General features: G+C 41.0%; 1 protein-coding gene across 2 annotated transcripts in view; it reads right to left on the bottom strand.

The window, feature by feature from the left end:
• The window catches only part of GPC6 (glypican 6), a 763,526-nt gene that overhangs the window by 73,469 nt on the left and 668,796 nt on the right, over positions 1-21,261 (bottom strand). The gene's annotated exons all lie outside the window — the stretch shown is intronic.

The raw sequence follows: 21,261 nt of genomic DNA, 5'->3' as shown, positions 1-21,261 counted from the left end.
GGGTGTTATAATTAAAGCAACTGTTCTTTCTGACCTTAGTGATCTCATTTTCTTGCAATATGAACAGCAGATGAATATTGGATTTCTGCCATAGTATATAGGTATAAACCATGTTTGCCTTGCTACATTTTCAAAACATGGTTGTAAGCTGCATGGAGAAACATATTCTTTGTATGTTTTGAATTAAAAAAAAAGTTTGCTTAATTTATATTAGAGCCCCTCTCCAAAATAATTTAAAAGTTTTCAGCATCTAATTAGCTTTAAACAGATGCCACTTGTAACTTTAATATGATAACAAAAATCTTTCTTTGTGGAGAAAGCTTGGAGCACCCTGTAGCCCCAATAGCAGTGTTTATTAGCTCCACGCTTGGCTGAAAGTCACAAAACTTTATTCCAACCTGTGTGGCCATCTTCCCCCTCCCCACAGAAGCACATGTGCATGGAGGTAGGGGAAGAGGTGGCTGGTGTCTCAGCCAAGCAGCTGAGACACACACTCCCGTGCATAGCCTCATCTGAGGGCAATATGTTGTTTATGTGCTGTCAATGCATGCCTAAAAATCCCACTGAAACTAGAATTACTTGGCATGTAGTACCTAAGCACTTTTGCAAATTTACATCTAATATTTCACAGTACTTCTAGGCCGAAAAGAGTGTAATGGCAGTTATTTGGTGTGGGGCACTTGCTCCTAAAGGTGAGAAGTGGTGAGATGATAGGAAATTGGTTTCAAACAGAGATGTTGTTTTGCCTGCACATTGTTTTAAAATTCTTTCCAGTGGGAAATGGTGAAAACAGGAACTACCTCTGATAGAGGAAACAGTTTTCATACGCACAGAGACATGCATACATATACGCATGCACACACATATACTTACAGATTCCTGCAATAAGCCATTTTTCCACATGCAAAGATAATATCTAAGTGTGGACTGCTATAAAGGATTTTCTTCCTTACACATTGAGTGACTTGTATAAAACATTTATGCTTTAGCACTTAGTGAACAATGTGTCTAAATCCTAGATGCCACAATCAGTACTAGCCATTGCTAGGGCACGGGTCTTGATGGCTGGATTTTGATTGTTAAATTCAGGATTAGAATAAAGATTGGGGTAAATGAATAAAACAGTGATGAGGAGGTGGTTGGGGTTTTTTCTTTTGGTTTGGTTTGGTTTTTTTTGTAGACTACAGCTTAAGGACAGGTACCTCTTTGTACAAGTCCACTTTAGTTTGGAAACTAGTAGGTTGGACAAGTCTAGCGCTAAGCTCTAGTACATGTTTTGGATCAGGGACTGTGTTGAAACAGCATTCAGTAAATAGGTAGTTGCTGCAGACCTCTCATGAGAATGGGTAGTGGCTTGAATCTACTTGCTGTTTCTTCTGATGGCATGGGACACTAGTTCTGAATTAAACCTTGAAGTGAAATCTCAGATATGTGGCAGAAAAGTGCATCATCCTTAACTGCACAAGAACTACAGCTTTGATTACAGAAACAGCCTTTCCTCAAGCCAAGTGCCTTCAGCTTCAAAACTAATAGCTCTAGGAGATGCAAACTAAAAATCTCTTCCTGGTTTAGAGAGCTTGTATCTTTAGAAAGATATCCTTTGGTTCATCAGCTTTTATTTTCTGAACTTTAAACCTAGTCTTTACATATATATATATATATATATATATGTAAAGATGAGATTTTGTTATGTTGGGCTTCTTTCTTTGATATAGTATGGTATAGGTCTGATGGTGAGTTCAAGAACTTGGGTTCAAATTAAGGTTAGAGTCCAGTATTATATTTCAATTGCATGGGCTATAGATCTATGCTATATAGAAAGGAAAAGAAAGGAAAAGAAAGGAAAAGAAAGGAAAAGAAGAAAAGAAGAGAAAATGAAGAAAAGAAGAGAAAAGAAGAGAAGAGAGCAAGTAAATCCCTGCTTGTCCATATTCATTAACTGCTTGTCTCCTTCTCTGATTTGGAATGAGTCTGAACCACTCCAGGTAACTATTCTCAACCCAAATCTGTGGAGAAGCTAGCCTGAAGCAGTGAGGGTGTGAACCAACAGTAACACTTGTCATTAGATCCTTGTGATCTCTTACTTAGTTGTATCTATAAGGATATGACTAAGGAACCATGGGTTAAGGGAGAATATGATTTGAAATATTCACACCTTTACTGATGACAGGTACATCTTTATATCAGCAGTTTGTATTTTTATTTTGGGGTTAGTGGGACAGGACTAATGCTAAACTAAAGGCCTATAGAGGGACATATTTGAAGAGGAAGAGTGTGAGAAATGGATTAAATGTTGCGACGAGAGATGCTTGAAGGGCTGAAGTAAAACTGGTTCTTCCTGAAACATTATTTCTGAGGTTGACACAAGTTGTGCTTCCAGTTAAGGCTCATTTTAGGGATCAGCTCAGACTAGAAGTCTTGGGCAATTGCACAGTTCAGATGAGTTCTTGCACAAATGGAAAACTAATGTTGTTTGAGGACTCATTTTGTCATCAGTTTCAGCAGCTGTGTGGGGCCATGGCTGATTTAGCAGTGACCGGGCTGCTGGGTTACTCCTGTTTCCTTCTGGTAGGAGTACTACAAGCTCAGTTGAGCAAAAGACGATGAGCAAGTGCCACTTCTATGAATGCCAAAATGATTTTCTTAGTCTCTGTCTGACTGAGCTCTTTCTTCTACCTTTTCTCTAACCATCATGTTGTTCATAATATTAAGTCAAACACATCTAGATGATACCTGACAGCTGTAGACTAAGAGAAGCCTGGAAGAACTTAATATAGTCTTATATTGTAACTGTGCAGGCCCCTTGGGAACATAATCACTGCTGTATTTAACTAGCTTCAGTCTACTAATTTTTTGAGTTAGCCCTCAGATTTAAATTAAGACTGAATATTTCATCCTTAACATTGATTTTTAGAAAGAAACACCCCACAATGTTTAAGGTGAATTGCTCCCTTGAAAAATATTTCCTCAGCTCATTAGATTGAATCCTCGTTTGCCAAACCTAACCCTCAGTCCAGTGCTAAACCTTATTATTCACCTGTACTGTTCTATATGAACACATACAATATATACACACTAGCTATTCTGTGCAATTGAGTGAAATGGAAGTTGTTACGTTGAATATAGTGAAAATCAGATGAAATGTAATGATCTGAGATTTATGACAGAACAGTCAAAATGTTGTAATGGTCCTTACCAGACAGTAGCTCTTCAAATCTATAATCATGTATCAACAAACACAACACTCTTGTCCCAAGTCCTTTTTTTTGTCTCATAAAAATGTTGTAAATATTATTACATGAGAAGCTGGAAAGATTTCAAATGAAGTTAAGAAAATCTATATGCCTCAGCCTTGAAATAATAATTTACAAGAACAGAGCTTTGAACTGGAAGAAAGCCGACCTTAGTTCTATGTGACTCTGTGTGTATTTAAGAATTTCTCAATCAGGTCAAATAGAAGATATGAGGAGCTTAGTTATTGTTTGTGCCATAAAAATCCAAAAACTGATTAATTGACTACCTGGGGGTTTTTATCTTGTTAATACACTTAGACTGTATTGTTTAATTACATGTTTTTTATTTTTACCTCTTTTGTATTTTAAAAATCTGCTTTATCAGGACATCTCTTCCCCCTCCATATATATATATAGCACTTGGCAAAAAGCTGGCATCTAGTTGCCAGCTAGGGTGAGTGGATCAGGATCTCTGTTTAGGTAAGTAATTCTTGCATTTTGGGTTTTTTAGGGACTTGGAAACAATTAACCTGACTAATTGCTCACTTGAGGACACAGACTTGCAAAATGGTCCTGAGAAAGTACAGAGCATATGGCATACCAGATTCACCATCAGTGCCACTGCTCTTGAGCTCTCCTAGATGCATGTTGCTCAAAACAGGAGTGGGGACCTTCCTGATGCAGTAAAACACCCATGTCTACTGGAGTCCAAGGTTGTAGTCCCAGGGACCCCAGAATGTTTCTCCTGGCTGAGCACAGCAGCTCTCTTTAACTGTTTTGCATTTCCTTGTCCACATCAAGAAATACCATAGGTATTTGGCTTTTAGAAGGACATTATTTAATTTTAAGCAATATATAAGAAAGAGATCCTGCGGAAAGGATACTGATTTATGAGATATCCAATAAGTGAAAAAAACCCCAAAACTAGACTGAAATACAAAGTTCTTGTAAGAACAATCATTGCCTCCTTTTTCTTGTCACCCTTCTATCATCAAGAAAGTGCAAGGAGGATCTGATAGGGAAGACTCAGGAGGCTGATAAGGAAATGCATTTTTTGGGTCTCTGTGAGTTTGGCTGTGACATCAGTTTTTGCTTTCATGCACACAGTTGCTCTTCTACTTCAAAATTATCTGTGAGGTTCTAGCAGTGGCTGAGCTTTCCTCAGGGTCACCCAGAAAAAGATCTGTGGATGAAGTCTCTATAAATGTTGTTTTGTCAGGGAGACAAAGAATGGTAAAATAAAAAATTGCATGCCCTTCACAAAATTTTAAGGTATATTTTGTTTTGGAAAAAAAAAAGGAGGAAGATCTTATCTTAAATTTCTGATTAGGAGTTTTCTATATTTTTCTAGTCTCCTATATGTGGTCTTACATTTACTTAAGAAGAATTGTGAAGTGCTTGTTCACATACTTGCTGGTGAAAGAATGTTAGGATAAATTTTTATTTGGGAAGCTTCAAAGGATTGTCTATGGACAAGTCCATGCATTGCAGACTAATCAGTTGTAAACAGCCTGAGCAACTTGTTGCAGTTGACTATGACCTTGAGAGTGGCAATGACTGTTTTGGAAAAGGATATAACTATTGATATGATGGACTGCAAGGCAGGGATCATTTAGTAGCTTCCCAACCTTCTGACCAAGGGCAAGGGAAGGCAGAAGTTTGGATTGTGTTTAGTAGGTCACATAGGCAAAACTCAGTGAGTTTTCCATCATGACACTAAATATAGCATATATAGTGGTCATAAAATCTTTGAAGCGTTAGATGGTAAACTAATGAAACAAATTAAAAACTAAAAATTGAAAAGTGAAATATGGGTACGTATTGACTTTTTACAAATATAATAACAGTGGAAATACATTCCTGTAATACTCTGCCAAAACTTTTACTGCTAGATTCTGATTTACTAAGAAAATTCAAGAAGAGGGAAGTAAAACTCTACCTCACATTTAAAGGAGATGAGAGTAAGGAAATCAGAGTAAGGCATGGCAGTAATGCCAAAACTGCTGTTTTTCTTAGGGCCCATTGTTCCTTTTTCAAATTATTATTCATATGAGAACAGTGTATGGTTCTTTTCTGATGAGGCTAAATTGACAGATTTCCTCTCTGACTATCATTAAGCTCTACATATGCTTTGGCATATTAACATAATTTTCTACATTCTACTTTTTTTTTTTGTAAATGTGGGAGAAGGTACTTTTCTTAAAACTCATGTTTGCACCTGTGCAAAGGCAATCTCAATATTCCTCTTTTGGATATTCAGTTATCAATATCCAGTTAAGCTTCTCTGTGAAGGTATGCAGGGAAATGACTAGTCTCTGCTTGAGAAAAACATGAGAAACTGCTGTATGTGAGGTGAAACTTTTCTGGAGGCAAAAAGTATCAGCATATGTAGCTGAACAAAACAAGAAGCAATGGGGAAAAGGTACCTGGGATTGTTTACATGGGAGAAAAGAAGGGCAAAGAAAGAGATGGATTAAGGTGAGGTGAGGAAGAAGCTTGGGATAACTCAGGGAAGAGAGCGTATGTCCTGCTAGCAAACTTCAAGCTGATGGATGATCTGGCAAGTAGGAGACCAGCTGCAGGAAAGGGCTGACACTTGGTGAAGGGTTTAGGTCTGGGTACAGAGTCTGGATGGTCATGAGGTCCAGGCTATGGTTCAAGGGAGTTGGTTTAAGAGGTCGGTATGTGAATAAATGTGTCTGCATGCATTTCCCTAATGAACTGCCACAGCTGCAGTCCAATAGGGATCTATCCTTCTGAGCTTACAATTTCTGTAGATCTTCCTGGAGCAAGGAGTTCTTCAAAGAAGTAGTGGAGAAGGATGCACTCCTGAAGGTGCCCACCTTTACACAGTACAACCAAGATGTGGAAGACTCCATTTCAATTTTGTTTTACTTCAATTTCTTTTTACTTGCTGGAAAAACACCCTAACTACCTCTGCTATTCTTAAGTGCCCAATAGTTCTCCTTTCAAAGCTGTTTCTATGGAATCCTTAGCTACTCACCTGGACAAAAAGACTGGTCTCTATCTTAGTATTTAAGACACATTATTAAGAAGGTGTGAGTCCAGTTTTCTGGCTCATGTTTGTAGGACGGCTATCTGAAGAATGATGTAATGAGTAGGTCAAAAGTTCTTTCAGGAGGGACTGGAATGCAGAATCATCCCTTCTAGGTTAATTACCAACTAATTAAAAAGGCAAACTTTAAAAATGCATACAGATAATCAGATCTAGTTTTTTGTTATCTACGTTTAATTTCAGTTATAAGAATTTGCAGATTTAACAATTAAAATGTGAGGTTTGATATTTCTGATCAGCTATGTAGCCATGTTCATTCATGACAGTATCACTTACTCTTCCCATAAAAAAAGGGAAAAAATAATTGTCAACAGTATTAATAAACTAAAGTTTTCCATAAGCAGTTCTATAATAATGGAGAATTTTTCATTACTCCTGCTAGGTTTTTATCTGTCTCTCACATAGAGTAACTCAAGAAATTAGTTTAATATCATGTACAATATATGTATGAAAACATTATTGACATGCAGTTGTCATCTTTTTGCATCTGACAGAAACAAAATGAATTTTGTTGGGTGAACTGCAATTTTGTTAGAGTTTTTTTGAGCATTTCACATAACATAAATTTTTCTTCCATGTTTAAAAAAAATGACTATATAAAAATGACTTTTCTTCTTTTTCTTTCTATAACTTTGATCAATTCTACAGAGTTTAGTACACTGTTATTGGCGGCCGCGGGGTCGCTCCCGCGGTTCTCGCGCGGCCGCGGGGCCGCCCCCGCGGTTCTCGCGCGGCCGCGGGGCCGCCCCCGCGGTTCTCGCGCGGCCGCGGGGCCGCCCCCGCGGTTCTCGCGCGGCCGCGGGGCCGCCCCCGCGGTTCTCGCGCGGCCGCGGGGCCGCCCCCGCGGTTCTCGCGCGGCCGCGGGGCCGCCCCCGCGGTTCTCGCGCGGCCGCGGGGCCGCCCCCGCGGTTCTCGCGCGGCCGCGGGGCCGCCCCCGCGGTTCTCGCGCGGCCGCGGGGCCGCCCCCGCGGTTCTCGCGCGGCCGCGGGGCCGCCCCCGCGGTTCTCGCGCGGGGCCGCCCCGGGGTCCCGCGCGGGGCCGCCCCGGGGTCCCGCGCGGGGCCGCCCCGGGGTCCCGCGCGGGGCCGCACGCGGTCCCCTCCCCCCCCCCAGCGGGAAAGGAGAGAGGGAGCTTCGCCGGCGTGACCTTGTGCCCTCGTGAGAAAGGAGAGAGAGGAGAATTGAAGCCTCGGAATACACAGAGGTTTGCCGGTCTGGTTTGGGGAGGGGGGGGTAACAAGGAGGCTGTGGGGGTCCTCGGACTGGAGGGTGGTCAGGTAAGTAGTGCGTGGGAAGATATGAGGAAACACGGTGGGGGGAGGACAAGATCAGAGTGGATAATAGTTTCCTCTGGGGCTTGGAGATCTTGGTCAGGCTGGGGCCTAGAGAGGGCCTCGAGCCCTAGATGGGTACGGTGGCCAGAACAGTTTCGCTCGTTTGTTTGTTTTTGGCTCACCCGTGGCTACTGCCCAGGTTTGGTATGTCCTGGATTTATCTGTTACATCCTGTAAGGTTGGTCAGGACAAAGGGCTGATCCCGGGTGCTTCCCTGGGATTGAATATAGACAGATGGCAGAAAACTAGGTAGTGTAAGACTTGGCCTAATCGTTTTTAATAGTAAGAATGCAACCTGTATACCCCTATGTGGTTGCGAGCTACGCTGGCGATGGTACATGCCTTTGGTAGGGTCGCCCATGCCAGACAGGTCAAAACTATAGGGTCAGATACAATAAATCTGTGGGTAGGATGAGCTCATTAGCCTTCTGGCAGTCATCCTAGGAGAAGGACAACTCTAATCCCAAACCCGGGCAGATGGAGCTCGCTTAGCCCTGTAAGGCCATCCATCTAAGAGAAGGTCACTCTAATCAAACCTACATCCTGAGGACCTCACTGCCACCGTCCAAGCTCGCTTGGCCCTGGCAGATGAACCTCAGGACTAAAGGGTGGGTTCAGTTCCGCGCATACTGCATCTCACCTAAAAAATCCATTGCGCAGGCTTGAAGGCTTTACCCACATGCAAAAAGTCCTGTAGCGACGGGCGAGGGTCGAAACGGCAGGTGAAAGATGCACTGGGAGCCGCAGACTCAACCCTGCATGCAGGCGGTTCAGGATATTGGTCATTTGAGACTGACCGGAGATGACAGTCTCTTGAGGCAGCACCCTGAACGACCAAGCAGCCTTTCCAAGGACAGCACTGCTTGCTCCACTCGGAGAGGGGCCTAGAAAAGGTGGCCTAAACAAAGCTCATCTCCACTTTCACCCGGTTGGTTAACCGCAGACCAACGGGCATCTTCCTCCAATGCGGTCGCACAAAGAAAAGTCAAAGGCACGCACCTGCCTCCAAAGGTGTACCTAAATTAACTCTAGCATGTTGGAACGTCAGAACCATGCTCGATTCTGCAGATAGCGGACGTCCTGAGCGTCGGTCTGCCCTAATTGCCCATGAGCTGGCTCGTCTCAACATCGACATTGCCGCTCTCAGTGAAGTTCGCCTTCATGAAGAAGGCAGCCTCAGAGAACATGGTGCCGGTTACACACTCTTTTGGTCAGGCAAGCCCAGAACCGAAAAACACCTCTCAGGAGTCGGCTTCATGATCAAAAACTCTATTGTTCCTAAACTCGAAAATCTGCCGACAGGTCACTCTGACCGCATTATCTCCCTACGCCTTCCACTAAACAACAAGCAACATGTTGTCATCTTTAGTATATACGCCCCAACTCTCCAAGCTGACCCTGCTGAAAAAGATAAATTTTACACTGACCTGCGCCTCCTTACCCAAAAGGTCCCTGCAGACGATAAGATCATTATCCTTGGTGATTTCAACGCCAGAGTAGGCAAGAATTTTGAAGCTTGGAAAGGTGTATTAGGCAAGCATGGTGTTGGAAACTGCAATGATAATGGTCGACTTCTGCTAGAATTCTGTGCAGAGCAACAACTCACCATCACTAATACTATCTTTCAGCAGAAAGATAGTCTGAAGACAACCTGGATGCACCCCCGTTCTAAGCATTGGCACCTCATCGATTATGTCCTGGTGCGACGGAGAGATGTCCGCGATGTCCACCATACCCGCGTGATGCCCAGCGCAGAATGCCAAACAGACCATCGGCTGGTGCGCTGTAAACTCAATTTCAAGATCAAAATCAAACCAAAAAGGGGCAGCATCCCAAGGAGAAAACTCCAAGTTAACAATCTCCAATCAGCCACAGTAAGAGACAGTTTCCAGGCAAACCTTCAAACTAAGCTCGATAACATTCCCAAAAATTCTGCAGATTCCTCTCCTGAAACAATCTGGCATCATATTAAAAACAGCATCCTGCAATCCTCCGAAGAATCCTTAGGGTTCTCCCTCAAGAAGAACAAGGATTGGTTTGACGAAAACAACCAAGAAATCCAAGACTTGTTGAGGAAGAAGAGAACCGCCCACCAAGCACACCTTGCACTGCCATCCTGTCACGCAAGAAAAGCAGCCTTTCGTCTCGCATGCAGCAAGCTCCAACAGAAACTCCGTGACATCCAGAACAAATGGTGGATTGATCTAGCTGAAAAAACTCAATTATGCGCAGATACAGGTGATCACAAAGGCTTCTATGAGGCCTTGAAAACAGCATACGGGCCTACATACCAGGTACAAAGCCCTCTACTCAGCGCTGATGGTCAAACACTTCTGACAGATAAAACCTCCATTCTGAATCAATGGTCTGAACACTTTCAGACTCTTTTCAGTACCAACCGCACAGTCCAAGACTCAGCAATTCAGTCCATCACACAACAACCAGTAAAGTATGAATTGGATACTGCCCCCACTTTAGGAGAAACCCTCAAGGCCATACAGCAGGTGAAAATTGGCAAGGCAGCTGGGATTGATGGAATTCCACCTGAAATCTGGAAACATGGGGGCCCTGCACTCCACACCAAATTCCATGAGTTCGTGGTGCGCTGTTGGGAACTCGGCGAACTACCATCTGACCTTCGTGATGCAGTCATCATCACCTTGTATAAGAAGAAAGGAATTAAATCTGACTGCTCAAACTATCGTGGTATTACTCTGCTCTCCATTGCTGGCAAAATCCTGGCAAGAATACTCTTGAACAGACTAATACCCACTATAGCAGAAGGTATCCTTCCTGAAAGTCAGTGTGGTTTCAGAGCCAACAGGAGCACCACAGACATGGTATTTGTCCTCAGACAACTGCAAGAGAAGTGTAGGGAACAGAACAAAGGTCTTTATGTAACCTTTGTCGACCTCACTAAGGCTTTTGACACTGTGAGCAGAAAAGGTCTGTGGCAGATTTTGGAACGTTTAGGTTGTCCCCCTAAATTCCTCAAAATGATCATCTCACTCCATGAGGATCAGCATGGCCAAGTCAGATATGGCAACACACTTTCTGAGCCCTTTTTAATTAAGAATGGTGTGAAACAAGGCTGCGTTCTCGCTCCTACCCTATTCACCGTCTTCTTTAGCATGATGCTCCAAAGGGCCACAGCAGACCTCAATGATCAGGACGGTATCTACATTCGATACCGTACTGATGGAAGTCTATTCAATCTAAGGCGACTGAAGGCCCACACTAAGACCTTAAACCATCTTGTCCGGGAGCTGCTTTATGCTGATGACGCCGCCCTTGTTGCCCACACAGAAGCAGCTCTGCAGCGTTTAACATCCTGCTTTGCAGATGCTGCTGAGCTCTTTGGGCTGGAAGTCAGCTTAAAGAAGACAGAGGTCCTCCATCAGCCTGCACCTCAGGATGTCCCCCATCATCCCCACATCACCATTGGTCAATCAGAGCTCAAATCAGTCCAACAGTTTAATTACCTCGGTAGCCTCATCTCCTCAGACGGTAAGATTGACGGAGAGATAGACAACAGATTAGCAAAGGCATATAGTGCTTTTGGAAAACTCCATAAAAGAGTATGGCGTAATAAACACTTGAAGAAAAGCACCAAGATCAGTGTTTACAAAGCCATAGTGTTGTCTACTCTCTTATATGGATCTGAATCATGGGTCATCTACCGCCACCACCTGCGTCTCTTAGAACGCTTCCATCAACGCTGCCTCCGTACAATTCTAAACATCCATTAGTCAGACTATGTCACCAACACATCTGTTCTAGAGCAAGCAGCTATCACAAGTATTGAGGCCATGCTGATGAGAACACAGCTGCGTTGGGCAGGTCATGTCTCCAGGATGAAGGACCACCGCCTCCCTAAGATCTTGCTTTACGGTGAACTTGCCACTGGCTGCCGCATGAGAGGAGCCCCGAAGAAAAGATACAAGGACTCCCTGAAACAACATCTCAGCCTTGGCCATATTGATCACCATAACTGGTCTACTCTGGCCTCAAATCGGGAGGCCTGGAGACACACCATCTATAACGCAGCTGATGCCTTTGAGAAAGCACGCAGGATCACCCTCGAGGAAAAAAGGCAACGCAGAAAGAACCGTGTATTGCAGAATACACCATCTAAGGAGTCTTTCTGCTGTGCCTTTTGCAATCGGATATGTCTGTCACGGATTGGCCTCATAAGCCACCAGCGCGCCTGTAGCAAATGTGGATAGAGCCTTCCCAAATCTTCGTTCGCGAAGCCCAGCCATGAGTACACTGTTATTAGATTATATTTTATTTTTGTTCATGTAGACAAAAAAAATAAAATAGCGAGGACTAGGAACAATGGCAATCCCTGTCTACTATTCTTATTTTTCCACTATGCTATACTAGCTGGATGCAAGCTGTTCTTCTGAACTGGACTTTTAGCAAATGTTATTGCTAAATGTTGAGGATTCTGTCTGAATGTTTGACATGCATCCATTAATAAAATGTAGTACATTTATAAAATCTTTATCTTGTTGATGTTTCCATATGCCAAGAGATGTCACAGAAAATGTTAGTAAATGAAAGAATCCCCATTGATGCATGCCTGTGTGCTACCTGCTATAAATTAAATTTGTATTAACATAGACTAGTGTTCACAATTCTTTTAAGATAGGTGGAGTTTGGAACACTGAAAAAAGTCTATCTTTTTGACTCTTTCTTGATGAGATAGGGTCAAATGGTTGAAGACAACAAATAATAGCCTGAAATTTCCTGTTTAATGCATCCTTTCCTCAGTAAAAATCTCCTGGGTATAGAGCTTGCATTATCTTGGTACAGTCCAGACATTAGAACCTCAAAGATCTTTTCAGCCATTCTGCTGCCCATGCAGAGTTACTACTCATGGTATAAATTCCCTAGAGATCTATGCAGACAAATTTTAAAATAGCTTTATTACATTCTTCCCACATTTTTTAAGAAAACTATTTCATTGTCTGCTGTACATCATTATCAGAATATTTGTCCAGTTATGCGGTGTATTTTTTCTGCTGCTTAATTTGACTCAACTGTCTCTAATAAGCTACTTCATATAATCTTGAACATTTATATTCTTTTCTTGGTTTTTACATTCCTCAGATATATGTAGACATTTATCATGTCCTTTAGTTTGTGCTCGGTCATACTTTCCATGCAATTTTTCTTACTCTGTGTCTTCCTCAGGTCTTTTCCTGGTTTCTTTATCTCCTTTAAAAGAGTTCTCTGGTATTGTGGTGTCTAGAACAAATTAAACTTTTAGAGATGGATCTCATTAGTGTTGTTTTGCAGAGGTCCTTTTTGGCCCATATGTCTGACTCAGAAAACTACCTCAATTCCCTCGATGCATCTGATTTCCCTATCCCCTTCATCACAACTGATTTATAATTCATATTTCCCATGTCAGTCCTGACATATTTTTCAAGTGTCTCTTATTCAGAATTTACAGTGAATATATTTTCTACACTGTTTTTTTTTTCTTCCCTACTTATGTTTCTAAATTTTGTGCAGTAGAGTTTTAATGGGCTGTCCGTTATCTCTTCTTGAAAAGTGACACATATTTTACTTTTATAGGAAGTTAGTTTCAAAAAATTTTTGGTTATTTCAAGAATATTTCAAGAACTTCACCCTTCAGCAGCATCTAATCAATGCATAGCATAGAATCATATAGTAGAATCTTACAGAATGGCTTGGGTTGGAAGGGACCTTAAAGATCATCTAGATCCAAGTCCCCTGCCATGCACAGGGACACCTTTCACTTGACTGAGTTGCTCAAGCCCCATCCAACCTGGCCTTGAACATTTCCAGTGATAGGGCATCCACCACTTCTTTGGGCAACCTGTTCCAGTGCTTCACAACTCTCACAGTAAAGAATTTCTTCCTAATGTCTAATCTAAACCTACTCTTTTTCAGTTTCAAGCCATTTCCTCTAGTCATGTCACTACATGCCCTTGTAAAAAGTTTCTTTCATAATCTTTCTATGAGTAAGTCTGGTGGTATCTATGACTTTAATGTCTTCTTCTGTAAAAACCCAGTTTAAACCTAACACTTACATTCTTATTCTCAGTTTACCACCTTACAGAAGGACATTGGTCCTCATTCTATTTTTTTCTGTTCCTTGAATAACTTTTTCTCTTTCAGTCTCTCTCTATTGCTGGATGTAATGCATCTTCAGTGCTGCAACAAGATTACCAATGAATTTTTAGCCATTCTTTGGGTTAAAAGAATCCAGTGGATGCCCATCTGGATGATAATGCTGGAAAACTTGACAAATAAAGGCTGAATGAACCGGATTTGTTCAGCTTACGAAAGTCAGGCTTAGGGGAGATCTCATCAGTCTTCAGTGCCTAAAGGGTAGGTCCAGAGAAGATGGTTAAACTATCTTTCCACAGAGTGGCAGAAGAAGACAAAATGGGGACAGGTTTCTTTTTGTGTATAAGAAAAAAATCACCACATCAAAAATTAAACCCTGGAATAGGTCAGCCAAGGATGTGATGGAATCTCTCTTACTGAAAATATTCAGACTTGGCTCTGCAGAGTCCTGAGAAACCTAATCTAGGGGCTTCGATTGCAGGAAGGTCTCCGCAGGTCCCTTCCTAATGCAGACTTTTTCTGTGATTCTGTGGTTGGGCTTCAATCAATTTCACCTATCTAAAGTCAAGCTTGCAGTCTGAGTTCGTTGTAGAAAGCTTAGATTGGGATAAGTTTTGTTCTAAAGACATTTTTAACAAATTCCACAGGACCCTCCGCCTAAGACTTTCCTGTTGCTACCTGCTTGTAAACAATCTGGGACTGGGTGTAAACAGTAATATGAAAAAGCACACTGGTGTTACTGTTGAGGAGAGTAAAGATAAAGATTATCCTAGAAAATCTGAGAAGGGCTTCATGATACTGAATGACTGAGCAATAAAATGGAATCGAGTAATGAATATAAGAAAAAATGAAATAAGTCCTAACATCTTTTAGGCAATGAAGTGTTCTTGAGATGACCATTGTCACTCAAACCAAGCTTTTTAGTTCATATTACCACAGGATTGGTTTAACAATCATTAGAAAACCTCACTCTGAATATTCAGAATAACTAGAGAAGGAAAAGAGCACCAAAGAAAATATGTTTATATTTATGAATAAATCTACAGTGAAATAACATCTTGGATAATGCATTGAAGAAGAAGTGATAAATGTAAGCTTTAAAATATGACACAGGTCAAAATCTAACATTCTAAAATCTTGAATTAGAAGCCAAACTGTGAGTGACATGGGGTTGTGTTAAGGATAATCGCTTATTCCAGTACAGGGAAGTAGGTGTAGAATATGAAACTAGAGAATCACATTTTATTAATTTCGTAATGTTACAATAAAGATACCTTGCTAATTCCAAGACCATATGGCAAATTTCTTAGTGTTGCCATCTTTTCAGAGAATATCTGGATGATCATCAGTTCCTTCGGTAAACTCAGCCTTTATTTCCTCTGAATCAAAGAAAATCTTTGCCCCTCTTTTATGAGGGAAGCCACAATTACTATTAAGGTCTGAAATTCCCCTGGTATAAATGCCAGGTTTTTGAATAGACATCCTATGAGTAACATCTTTCCTGATACTTTGTCAGTAAGATGGCTTTATGTCTTTCCTTGCCATGAATAAACAATCAACCTATGACCATCTTTGCTGGCATGAATCCATCCCAATGGAACAGCTCCTAAGGAGGTGTCACACACAGTTGCACAGACAAAATTGATTTTTGCCTTTCATTTTATTGATTAATATAGAAATGTACTGCGGATATCTCATTGCATTTAAATCCTGCCACTGTGCAGAGAATTTTGAGATGCCTAACAGCATTTTCTCCCAGTGAATCTCAATACGGGAAACAAAAATGGTATGATATTTCCCCCACAGATAAATCTTTGAATCCCAAGTGATTGAATACATCAAGGTTGTCACATATCAATGGTGTTGGTATGACTAATCTATTTATTGTTTTGACATTCCTCTTGAAAGGAAAGAGCAATTTCTCTATGCTTGTCTAGCTGCACTAACTATATTATGGGGATGAAACAGAACTAATCAATAGGATAGGGGCAACATTGTAAAAATCCTGCACTTGAACTCCTTAATTCTTCTAAATTGTCTGTGTCCTGATCTTTTAAATGATTGGTAGATCAAAAGTAAAAATTTTTGTCCAGTCTAGAGAACATCAAAGTAATATAAAAAGTTAATGTTCATCACACAAGGTCACTTGCCTGATATGCTGTAATCATCATAAATATTAATAATAACACAGAGATAGGTTTTGCAGAAAATAAAAGATCTGTTCCCACTAAAACTTTCATAGCAGGAAAAACGCCTTTAATTGAGGGTGAAAAATTAAAAAATGGAACATTTTCCACAGTAAGATTGCTGTCTGGCTGGGCTGCACATTTGTGAGGCTATCAGGCCAGTGGCCAGGGAACCATTGTGTTAATTCTCCCTCAAAATTTTTGATTACCTAAAATGAACATTTTCCAGATCAAAAAAAATCATCTAATAGCTCCAGCTTCATCCAAGGGGGATTTATGAATATGAATTAACTCTATTTCCCCATAAGACTGCTGAACGTCATAAAAACATACTAGGAAATCTAGGGAGGTATGGGGATGATTTGGGATCAATTCTCTGTAACTTTGAGTTTTAACCTCTTCTTACAATTCTAAGCATTTAGTTGAACAGTCCGCCCTGATTCCCTGAATATTAAATGTGGACATGTAGTCAGCTCTGGAGACCTCTGGGGGCAGATCCCATTCACCCAGTTTGTCTAGGGATTAAGTTCGCTGTGAATTTATTCACACTGGATCCCCTCTTAAGCAGCTGCCCCACTAAAGCAGCAGGTTTGTGCCTCTGCATTCAAGATGCTCCACAGCTCTGTCTCGCCCTCCTAACCCACCTGAGCTCCTCCTCTGTCACAGACAGAGGTGTGCTTGACACCAATTTTCATGCAATTCCTAATCTTTCTGCACATCCGCTTAATCCAGGTCCTCTACTAGAATAACAAATGTTGATGAAATTCTGCTAATTCTGTTGATGTAATTCAGCTATACCTCCGGGATACTAACACTGATTTCATTGCATCTCCTTTCACCCAAAGCAGATTGATATCATCCGTATACCCCATCTTCAAGTGGGGTCTCTACTCTTGTGAAACCCAGCCTGGAGTACTGCATCCAGGTCTGGGGCTCCCAATATAAGAAAGACATGGACCTGTTGGAGTGGGTCCAGAGAAGGGCAGTGAAGCTGGGGTTGTTCATCCTGGAGAAGGCTCCAGGGAGATCTTATAGTAGCCTTCCAGTACCTAAGAGGGACTGCAAGAAAGCTGGAGAGAAAATTTTCACAAGAGTATGCGATGATAGGGCAAGCGGTCATGGCTTTAAACTGAAAGAGGGTAGGTTTAGATTAGATATTAGGAAGAAATTTTTCCTAAGAGGAAATAAGGGTGGTGAGACACTAGAACAGGTTGTCCAGAGAAGTTGTGGATGCCCCAGCCACGGAAGTGTTCAAGGCCAGGTTGGATGGGGCCCTGAGCAACCTGGTTTAGTGGAAGGTGTCCCTGCCCTTGGCAGGGACATTGGAATTAGAAGATCATTAAGGTTGCTTCCAATGCAACCCGTTCTATGATTCTATGATAGATTTTTTTAGAGAAGCGAGTTAGACAACCTGCTCTCTCAAAGATGAGTTGTAAGTCTGGTCTTTTGGTGATGTTTACTCAAACCATGGTGCAGAAATATTTATTTTGATTATTTCAAACATTTCTCTCTCTATGGAAATATAACAGCTAATAAATTCAACTTACCCCTTCCACTAACTTCATTGCTTAACTTTTTTGTTTATTTTCTTCTGCAAATATTGGTGTATTTGGTGGTAGTTTACACGAATATTTGTAGAGGAATTTCCATTCACAAACAAATTATTGTGTCTGTGTTTCAGATGAATTTGTTTAGCCCAAAATTTCTTGACAGAAATACAATACATAAAAATTTTAGTAAAACATCAGTCACTTAGTTAAAAAAGACACTATGTGAAAAGACAGTTCTTACTTTTCTCTTTTGTTTGATTAGAAGGAATCTCACCAATTTAAAGTGAAAGAGAGTCTTGCAAGGAAAGAATATTAAATATTTCCATACCTCTACTATGCCTCTTACTACAAAGCTTTTCCTTCCTTCGTTCCTATGGAAAGTCTAAAATATCTAATCAAGGACTGAAAATATATTTGTTGTGAACTAAGTGGCCAGGTACCAAAAAAAATGCATGTCAGATTGTCCATAACTCATACTTGTGGTTTCCTTTAGTGTAAATGGTTTGGTAGAACTGAAAATCCACCTCTATTTATAAAAGCTGTTCTTTGAAATGTAGTGAATAATGACTGTGGTCATGACATGATTGCATGCTTCTGGATAGCTGCCTGAAGGAACAACAAGAGACACAACAGTGTTCATGTGCCTCCCCAGGCACTTTCTCCTGTCCTTCTGCTATCCTGGATGCAATACGCAGTCTGGATATCTACATGGAGTAGTGGAAAAGAGGAGCTGGATGTTATGCATGGAGGAGATAACTTCTGAGAAATTCTAAAGGAGAAAGCAGTGTCAGAAGACTGGCCAACTGTGCCTGCCCAGATCAGGATGCAGCCAAAAAACCTGTTAAAGCCAACTGAAAAAGGGACTTAATTTCCCCCATACCACTCAGGACAAAATTTTGTCCTGCTCCATGCCAGCTGGTGCTCAGGAAATATATATGGACAGGTGCAGGGAAGGATGGAGGTGGTTGGAAACAGAATCCCGTTTTCAAGCAGATTAATTTTCAGCAGGGTGTAATCTACTGCACAGCAGACAAAAAGATGTTGGGAATGCGAAGGAGCTTGCCTTACAAAGGCATCTTTTGTTAGTGTGGCTTTTACAGGTACTCAGACTAGTGTTGCCATCTGCTTCAGGTTTTTAAGTGCTTCCCACCACACCAAGGGTTTGCAGGAAGAGGTGACTGCAGGCCTAGACAATGGATGCACTCAGAGGCACACTGTTGGGTCAGAAGGCACTGACCAGGAAGAATGAGTACCAGACTTCCTCTGTAGCATCAAGAGCAGCTCTGGAAAGGGATGTGCATGCTGTATGGAAAAGTATTTCAGAGGGATATAGTAGGAACAGCATATTGGAGAGAGGCTGCTTTGCTGAAGTTGAAATAGAGGACTGCCATGGTGCTGGAAACTGCAGCCAAAGCAATATTACAGTACTGTGAGTCAGCAGCAAAAGATGGGCCACAGCAAAGAATTGATAGAATGGCACCAGAGAACCATGACAACAGCTCTAAGAACAAAATTCTACCCTGTACCTGCTTCTCAGTTGGGTTACTTCTGTGCATCTGCTATACTTCTTAGACCTCTGTTATTCTACAATAACCAATGAAAGTGCTTTGAAAGTGCTTAGGAAGTTCCAAAGGCCTCCACAAAACAAACTAAAAAGAAAATATCAACAGTAAAATGACATCTTGATATGTCAAGGCATGTCATATGTGCCTTTCAGTGAATGCTGGGTATAAAAATGAATTGTTTCTGGGACAAAAAGGTGTCCATAAATCATTCTTGTTTTAAACAGTAAATGGTTTTTAGTCCTTTTTATTTTGTGGAAAAGCAGGAAAGTATAACAATAACTGCTGATTGGGAAATGCATAAAGAGTTATGTACTAGCTTGTGTTCATTCCATCTCCCTACCTTTGCATGCTTGAGAAAATGGTGAGCAGGTTGTGATAGCAGATTGATGGATTCTTCCGGATGATTAGGAAAGAAAAATCTACAATACAGGGGAAGAACAGGGCAATCTCAATCCTTTTCACAGTGAAGAACAAAACAATTATTCATGGGGACAGAGGCCATTAAAGACATATTTATTCTGAACTTTTTTTTTTTGGTTCAGTTAAAGGTAGACTTTTATCTTTATTGTCACTTATGATACATCTAAGGGTTTCTGATATGTGATTGCTTTGTAGAGTTTCATGTTGCTTGAAAGAATCTAATTTCTTAGATAAATACTGCCATTATGCAATTGTTTATCCCTTTACCATTAGGGCATAGTCTTTGATTAGTAGTGTTACGATTTGGTTACCATAGAGATTGCACTGTGTTGTGCATATTCTTGACAATCAGACAAAATACCCCTGGTTCACATTCAGCTTCATTGTTGCACACTTAGCTAGCTGGTTTACATAAATCACTTGCTCACATTTGCTCTGAACTCTTAGATCTATGCCATTAACAAAAAAAAGCCCACGGGCTTTCAAGTGCTTTGCATTTCTTTCCTTTCTCTCAAAAGTGAACAGTGTTGTACAGGTATCTCCAATTCCATCTTACCCACACCACTGCTTGATGGTATGGGAATTAAGCTAATGACAGCCCAGACTGAAGTATACACCATCTTGTCTGTTCATACTGGTTTCCTGCAGTAAGCATACTTTAGAGGAAAGAAAAAAGCCTCTGATGGCAATTGCATTTTTATCTCTTGGGTCACTGATTGAAAAAATTCCCAGATATTGCTGGAAGTTTTACAGTGCATTTAATTTTGTTTCAAAATTAACAGTAATTTCCTTCACATCCCATTCTCTCCCAGATATCATGCTCAAATTGGATGCAGTCTCCAGAAAGACATTTTATTTAACAAGAGTTTAATGGAGTTTGAAGCAAGAGAATAAATAGACACTTCTTTTATTCCAGATAGTGAAGTATAAGAGACCACATGTCCAAGGCTACTGAGTCACTGGGTAAAAGTGTTTGTTTTAATAACAAATTATCAGAAGACAAGTGTCTTCCACCCCTTAAGTTTTCTATAAAAGCCTTCTCTGCAGTGCACTACAAGGCATGTGAATGGCAAATATTTCTCTATTTCAGTCAGACCAGGAGAAAAGTCCCTCTGAGACATGGAGGGCCACTCAAAGTGTCTCACATCAGGTTTGACTTCCAGAAGAGAATTGTTAGTAATGTCAGCAGAGGAGGCAGGGCTCTACTGGAAAACGCAGCAGATGGCATACACCAGACTAGGAACAAGAACATGGAGTAGGGCTGTGTTATGGGGATAAATGTCTTGCAGCTGTTAAGTAAGGCACCTCTCTACTAAGAGCTGATGAATCCTACAGCACAGAAACAGAAGAGAGGGCTCTCCTCAAGTAACGATCCATCTGTCTTGTAACAATTTTAAAAAACTTAACACCTTTCTTTTAATGCTTTTCTTATTTCATGTTTCATGCTGTCCCTAATGTACTATTAAGGGCACGTCATGAGATCATTCCTTCAGTTGTCATAATTTATTTTAAAGAAAAAGATCAAAGAATTATAATTGCAAAATCTGCTCTGATTCAACTGTCACTTAAAATGCAAAATGAAGGCTGATGAAACAATTCCTTCTTTATAATGGCTTTGGTGAGACCTATTTTCATCATTTGGTAGGGCTGTGCTTTATGTGTGCACAACCATGCACACATACATGTGTGCACACACATGTACATTTATCAGTACGGATACAAATTTCATAACTGAAAGTGCTAGACACACAGATGCATATCTAGATGCAAACACCACTATCTGTTTGCTAGTT

The sequence above is a fragment of the Pseudopipra pipra genome, chromosome 2 (assembly GCF_036250125.1).
Source record: "Pseudopipra pipra isolate bDixPip1 chromosome 2, bDixPip1.hap1, whole genome shotgun sequence".
Classification (NCBI taxonomy): domain Eukaryota; kingdom Metazoa; phylum Chordata; class Aves; order Passeriformes; family Pipridae; genus Pseudopipra; species Pseudopipra pipra.
Note: the sequence above shows the minus strand (reverse complement) of the source record. Positions and strands in the feature narration are given on the sequence as shown.